This window comes from Agelaius tricolor, unplaced genomic scaffold, assembly GCF_023055355.1.
Source record: "Agelaius tricolor isolate 1412-34295 unplaced genomic scaffold, bAgeTri1.0.p SCAF_51, whole genome shotgun sequence".
Lineage (NCBI taxonomy): Eukaryota > Metazoa > Chordata > Aves > Passeriformes > Icteridae > Agelaius > Agelaius tricolor.
In genome coordinates this window covers 2,862,501-2,870,000 of record NW_027269311.1, presented here as the reverse complement: position 1 = coordinate 2,870,000, position 7,500 = coordinate 2,862,501, and positions in this window count along the sequence as shown.

Here is a 7,500-nt window from a genome sequence, read left to right as displayed (position 1 = left end):
GGCCCCCGGCTTAAGGCCGGGCAGAAAAGGGACGAGGCGCCGCCGCCTCGCCCGCCACCGGTGCCCGGGGGGGGCCGCCCCCCCCCGTGGCCAATCGACCGGCAGAAGCCGGGCCGGAGCGGGACACGCTCACGGCTTCTCTTGCGCTCTCTCTCTCTCTCTCTCTCTCTCTCTCGGCAACTCTCTCTCTGGGCTCGCTCTCTCGGCTCTCTCTCCCCGCCTCGCCTCGGGGCCGGCGAGCAGCTTTCTCGGATCGTCTTTCGCCCTTCTTGCTCTCTCTCGGCCTTCTCCGGATCCGCTCTTGCGCGGCCCTTCTCTCTCGCCTCCGCGGATCCGGCTCTTTCGCGCGGCCCCTTCTCTCTCGCCTCGCCAACTGGACCCACTTTTCCCTGGGAAGGACGGGAGCCGGGACGCAAAGGCACGCGCGCTTCGTCCCGGGCTAGGCGGCACTCGCTTGGCCCTGGCGACCGCACGCGCGGCCGCTCCGCTCCGCCTCGGACGCAGGTACGGGGTCAACCTGCGGGGATGCGGCCCGTCACCTCGCTCCCATAAGACGGACAGACGAGTCCAAAGCCGGCCAGGCCTCCAAGAGGACCAATGCAGCTCGACCGGGGAGGGGCGCCAACGCAGGCCGCCTCCTACCATGACGCAGCCGGAGGCGGCCGACAACAGCGACCCCTTGGTGAACTTCCGCAGACGGCCGAGACAACAGGTCTACCCGGCCGGCGCCGAAATTGCACTAAGTCCCGCCGGAGCGAGGTAGACCTGATGTCCCCGGCCGGCGCCCGCCACCAGGGGGCAAGGCCGGCCCCCGGCGGACCCCGGAGCGAGGTAGACCTGATGTCCCCGACCGGAGCCGGGGTAGACCTGATGTCCCCGGCCGGAGCCGGGGTAGACCTGATGTCCCCGGCCGGAGCCGGGGTAGACCTGTTGTCCCCGATCGGAGCCGGGGTAGACCTGATGTCTCCGGCCGGAGCCGGGGTAGACCTGATGTCCCCGGCCGGAGCCGGGGTAGACCTGTTGTCCCCGGCCGCAGCCGGGGTAGACCTGTTGTCCCCGGCCGGAGCCGGGGTAGACCTGTTGTCCCCGGCCGCAGCCGGGGTAGACCTGATGTCCCCGGCCGGAGCCGGGGTAGACCTGATGTCCCCGGCCGCAGCCGGGGTAGACCTGATGTCCCCGACCGGAGCCGGGGTAGACCTGTTGTCCCCGACCGGAGCCGGGGTAGACCTGATGTCCCCGGCCGGAGCCGGGGTAGACCTGTTGTCCCCGGCCGCAGCCGGGGTAGACCTGATGTCCCCGGCCGGAGCCGGGGTAGACCTGTTGTCCCCGGCCGCAGCCGGGGTAGACCTGATGTCCCCGGCCGGAGCCGGGGTAGACCTGATGTCCCCGGCCGCAGCCGGGGTAGACCTGTTGTCCCCGGCCGCAGCCGGGGTAGACCTGATGTCCCCGGCCGGAGCCGGGGTAGACCTGTTGTCCCCGGCCGCAGCCGGGGTAGACCTGATGTCTCCGGCCGGAGCCGGGGTAGACCTGATGTCCCCGGCCGCAGCCGGGGTAGACCTGTTGTCCCCGACCGGAGCCGGGGTAGACCTGATGTCTCCGGCCGGAGCCGGGGTAGACCTGTTGTCCCCGGCCGCAGCCAGGGTAGACCTGATGTCCCCGGCCGGAGCCGGGGTAGACCTGTTGTCCCCGGCCGCAGCCGGGGTAGACCTGTTGTCCGCGACCGGAGCCGGGGTAGACCTGTTGTCCCCGACCGGAGCCGGGGTAGACCTGATGTCCCCGGCCGCAGCCGGGGTAGACCTGTTGTCCCCGGCCGCAGCCGGGGTAGACCTGATGTCCCCGGCCGGAGCCGGGGTAGACCTGTTGTCCCCGGCCGCAGCCGGGGTAGACCTGATGTCCCCGGCCGGAGCCGGGGTAGACCTGATGTCCCCGGCCGCAGCCGGGGTAGACCTGTTGTCCCCGGCCGCAGCCGGGGTAGACCTGATGTCCCCGGCCGGAGCCGGGGTAGACCTGTTGTCCCCGGCCGCAGCCGGGGTAGACCTGATGTCTCCGGCCGGAGCCGGGGTAGACCTGATGTCCCCGGCCGCAGCCGGGGTAGACCTGATGTCCCCGACCGGAGCCGGGGTAGACCTGTTGTCCCCGACCGGAGCCGGGGTAGACCTGATGTCTCCGGCCGGAGCCGGGGTAGACCTGTTGTCCCCGGCCGCAGCCAGGGTAGACCTGATGTCCCCGGCCGGAGCCGGGGTAGACCTGTTGTCCCCGGCCGCAGCCGGGGTAGACCTGTTGTCCGCGACCGGAGCCGGGGTAGACCTGATGTCCCCGGCCGCAGCCGGGGTAGACCTGATGTCCCCGACCGCAGCCGGGGTAGACCTGATGTCCCCGGCCGGAGCCGGGGTAGACCTGATGAGCCGGGTCCGGCTCGGATCCATGGTTGACCTCCTGTCCCCCTGTTGTCGCCCGCCGCCCGGGCACCTCGCCGTGCCCAGCGACCCCGGAGCCGGGCGAAGCTCACAGCCTCATAACACCCCGGAGCCAGATGGCTCGATCGACCCCCCGTCCCACACAATGAACCCCAACCCCACCCCCCCTTTCAAGACCATGACATGTTTTCCATTTTTTTGTTGTTGTTCTTTGGGGGGATTTGGTTTGGGTTTGCTTTGGTATTTTCTTTTGTTTTGTTTTTCGGGGGGGGGGGGGGGGGGGGGGCTGTTTTGGGGGTTTTTTGGGGGTTTTTTCCAGTTGCTTTGGCTTTCTCTGATACTGATTTTTGAGGTTGGTTTTTTTTGGGGGGTTGGGGGGCTTGTGGTTTGGATTTGGGTTTTCTTGGGTTGTCCCCCACCCCCCCGGGCCCCCCCCCCGCCCCGCCCCGCCCCTTTTTCTTTTCTCCTTTCCTGAAAGAATGGCTCTTCTATTTGCTTGGAACGAGAAACTTATCCGGGAAAGCAAACCAACCCAAAAATTGACCCATTGGATTTCTTTTTCTTTCCTATCGGAAGCGCCCCCAGCCGAGCCGACGGGCAAGCCGAGGCCGGTGCTCTGCCTGCTGACACGCTGACCTGGCCAAACAGCGCCCCCACCACCCACCCCCCGCCCTGCCCCGCCACGCCCTCCTGGGGTGGAACCTACCCAGGCCGGCCGCCCTGGCCCCGATGCGGCTCGCCCCGCCGCGCCCCTCCCCTCCCCTCCCCTCCCCGCCCCGCCCCGCCCCGCCCGGCCCCGCCCCGCCCGCCGGTAGAGGCTACGGCGGCCGCCGGCACCGCCGCCAGCACACAGGCGCTGTGTGTAGCTTTCGGGCGGGTTGTTTCACGGTCCGCAGAGGTCTTGGGCCCTCGACGTGACTCTAGGGGGCCGTGGGGACTCGGTGCCGAGGCGCCCGGGGCCGGCACGAAGCCACCGGCCCTCGTCTGCACAGAGACAGAAACAGTGACACGCACCCCCCCCCCCCCCCCCCCCCAACAAACCCTAACCCTAACCCTAACTCCCCCCGCCCCCCACTAACCCTAACCCTAACCCTAACCCTAACCCCCCCCCCACTAACCCTAACCCTAACCCTAACCCTAACCCTAACCCTAACCCTAACCCTAACCCCCCCCCCCCCCCCCCCCCCCCAACTAACCCTAACCCTAACGCACGGCCACGCCTGCAGGCTACCACACCGCTGCGCGTGAAAGGAAGGCGCGGCCAACCATCCCCGCCCCCTCGCCAACCCCTCCCCAGCCACCTCCACCCGGCCCCCTGCCACCCGCGCGCGCGCAGCCGCCCGCCGGCCCGCCCATAGGCATTCACGCTCTGGCGTGCCCTCTCTCCCTGGCCCTGCCCCGGCCCCTGGCCCTGCCCGCTCTGTGGCAAGCGCAGCCGGCCATGGGCGGTTGGGGGCGCCCCGCCCTCCCCCATCAGCCTCCCCGGCGCTGTCTGCATCCTTTTGCCGCTTGCTAGGCTGCCGTAGGCCAAGGCCGGCCCGGGACAACAGGTCTAGCCAAGAGCCTGGGACAAAAGGTCTACCCCAAGGGGCCTGGGCTATCAGGTCTACCCCGGCGGCCCAGGACAACAGGTCTACCCCAAGGGGCCCGGGACAACAGGTCTACCCAAGGGGCCTGGGACAACAGGTCTATCCCGGCGGCCCGGGACAACAGGTCTACCCCGGAGGCCCGGGACAACAGGTCTACCCCGGGCCTGGGACAACAGGTCTACCCCGAAGCCTAGGACATCAGGTCTACCCCGGGCCTCGGCTGTCAGGTCTACCCCGGAGGCCCAGGCTGCCGTAGGCCAAGGCCGGCCCGGGACAACAGGTCTACCCAAGGGGCCTCGGCCATCAGGTCTACCCCGAAGCCTAGGACATCAGGTCTACCCCAAGGGGCCTGGGACAACAGGTCTACCCCGAAGCCTAGGACAACAGGTCTACCCTGAAGGCCTGGGACAACAGGTCTACCCCGAAGCCTAGGACATCAGGTCTACCCCGGCGGCCCGGGACAACTGGTCTACCCCGGCGGCCCGGGACAACAGGTCTACCCCAAGGGGCCTGGGACAACAGGTCTACCCAAGGGGCCTCGGCCATCAGGTCTACCCCGAAGCCTAGGACATCAGGTCTACCCCAAGGGGCCTGGGACAACAGGTCTACCCCGGAGGCCCGGGACAACAGGTCTACCCTAGGGGCCTCGGCCATCAGGTCTACCCCGAAGCCTAGGACATCAGGTCTACCCCGGAGTCCCGGGACAACAGGTCTACCCTAGGGGCCTCGGCCATCAGGTCTACCCCGAAGCCTAGGACATCAGGCCTACCCCGGCGGCCCGGGACAACAGGTCTACCCCGGCGGCCCGGGACAACAGGTCTACCCCGAAGCCTAGGACAACAGGTCTACCCTGAAGGCCTGGGACAACAGGTCTACCCCGAAGCCTAGGACATCAGGTCTACCCCGGCGGCCCGGGACAACAGGTCTACCCCGGCGGCCCGGGACAACAGGTCTACCCCAAGGGGCCTGGGACAACAGGTCTACCCAAGGGGCCTCGGCCATCAGGTCTACCCCGAAGCCTAGGACATCAGGTCTACCCCAAGGGGCCTGGGACAACAGGTCTACCCCGGAGGCCCGGGACAACAGGTCTACCCTAGGGGCCTCGGCCATCAGGTCTACCCCGAAGCCTAGGACATCAGGTCTACCCCGGAGTCCCGGGACAACAGGTCTACCCTAGGGGCCTCGGCCATCAGGTCTACCCCGAAGCCTAGGACATCAGGCCTACCCCGGCGGCCCGGGACAACAGGTCTACCCCGGCGGCCCGGGACAACAGGTCTACCCCGAAGCCTAGGACAACAGGTCTACCCTGAAGGCCTGGGACAACAGGTCTACCCCGAAGCCTAGGACATCAGGTCTACCCCGGCGGCCCGGGACAACTGGTCTACCCCGGCGGCCCGGGACAACAGGTCTACCCCAAGGGGCCTGGGACAACAGGTCTACCCAAGGGGCCTCGGCCATCAGGTCTACCCCGAAGCCTAGGACATCAGGTCTACCCCAAGGGGCCTGGGACAACAGGTCTACCCCGGAGGCCCGGGACAACAGGTCTACCCTAGGGGCCTCGGCCATCAGGTCTACCCCGAAGCCTAGGACATCAGGTCTACCCCGGAGTCCCGGGACAACAGGTCTACCCTAGGGGCCTCGGCCATCAGGTCTACCCCGAAGCCTAGGACATCAGGCCTACCCCGGCGGCCCGGGACAACAGGTCTACCCCGGCGGCCCGGGACAACAGGTCTACCCCGAAGCCTAGGACAACAGGTCTACCCTGAAGGCCTGGGACAACAGGTCTACCCCGAAGCCTAGGACATCAGGTCTACCCCGGCGGCCCGGGACAACAGGTCTACCCCGGCGGCCCGGGACAACAGGTCTACCCCAAGGGGCCTGGGACAACAGGTCTACCCAAGGGGCCTCGGCCATCAGGTCTACCCCGAAGCCTAGGACATCAGGTCTACCCCAAGGGGCCTGGGACAACAGGTCTACCCCGGAGGCCCGGGACAACAGGTCTACCCTAGGGGCCTCGGCCATCAGGTCTACCCCGAAGCCTAGGACATCAGGTCTACCCCGGAGTCCCGGGACAACAGGTCTACCCTAGGGGCCTCGGCCATCAGGTCTACCCCGAAGCCTAGGACATCAGGCCTACCCCGGCGGCCCGGGACAACAGGTCTACCCCGGCGGCCCGGGACAACAGGTCTACCCCGAAGCCTAGGACAACAGGTCTACCCTGAAGGCCTGGGACAACAGGTCTACCCCGAAGCCTAGGACATCAGGTCTACCCCGGCGGCCCGGGACAACTGGTCTACCCCGGCGGCCCGGGACAACAGGTCTACCCCAAGGGGCCTGGGACAACAGGTCTACCCAAGGGGCCTCGGCCATCAGGTCTACCCCGAAGCCTAGGACATCAGGTCTACCCCAAGGGGCCTGGGACAACAGGTCTACCCCGGAGGCCCGGGACAACAGGTCTACCCTAGGGGCCTCGGCCATCAGGTCTACCCCGAAGCCTAGGACATCAGGTCTACCCCGGAGTCCCGGGACAACAGGTCTACCCTAGGGGCCTCGGCCATCAGGTCTACCCCGAAGCCTAGGACATCAGGCCTACCCCGGCGGCCCGGGACAACAGGTCTACCCCGGCGGCCCGGGACAACAGGTCTACCCCGAAGCCTAGGACAACAGGTCTACCCTGAAGGCCTGGGACAACAGGTCTACCCCGAAGCCTAGGACATCAGGTCTACCCCGGCGGCCCGGGACAACAGGTCTACCCCGGCGGCCCGGGACAACAGGTCTACCCCAAGGGGCCTGGGACAACAGGTCTACCCAAGGGGCCTCGGCCATCAGGTCTACCCCGAAGCCTAGGACATCAGGTCTACCCCAAGGGGCCTGGGACAACAGGTCTACCCCGGAGGCCCGGGACAACAGGTCTACCCTAGGGGCCTCGGCCATCAGGTCTACCCCGAAGCCTAGGACATCAGGTCTACCCCGGAGTCCCGGGACAACAGGTCTACCCTAGGGGCCTCGGCCATCAGGTCTACCCCGAAGCCTAGGACATCAGGCCTACCCCGGCGGCCCGGGACAACAGGTCTACCCCGGCGGCCCGGGACAACAGGTCTACCCCGAAGCCTAGGACAACAGGTCTACCCTGAAGGCCTGGGACAACAGGTCTACCCCGAAGCCTAGGACATCAGGTCTACCCCGGCGGCCCGGGACAACAGGTCTACCCCAAGGGGCCTGGGACAACAGGTCTACCCAAGGGGCCTCGGCCATCAGGTCTACCCCGAAGCCTAGGACATCAGGTCTACCCCAAGGGGCCTGGGACAACAGGTCTACCCCGGAGGCCCGGGACAACAGGTCTACCCTAGGGGCCTCGGCCATCAGGTCTACCCCGAAGCCTAGGACATCAGGTCTACCCCGGAGTCCCGGGACAACAGGTCTACCCTAGGGGCCTCGGCCATCAGGTCTACCCCGAAGCCTAGGACATCAGGCCTACCCCGGCGGCCCGGGAC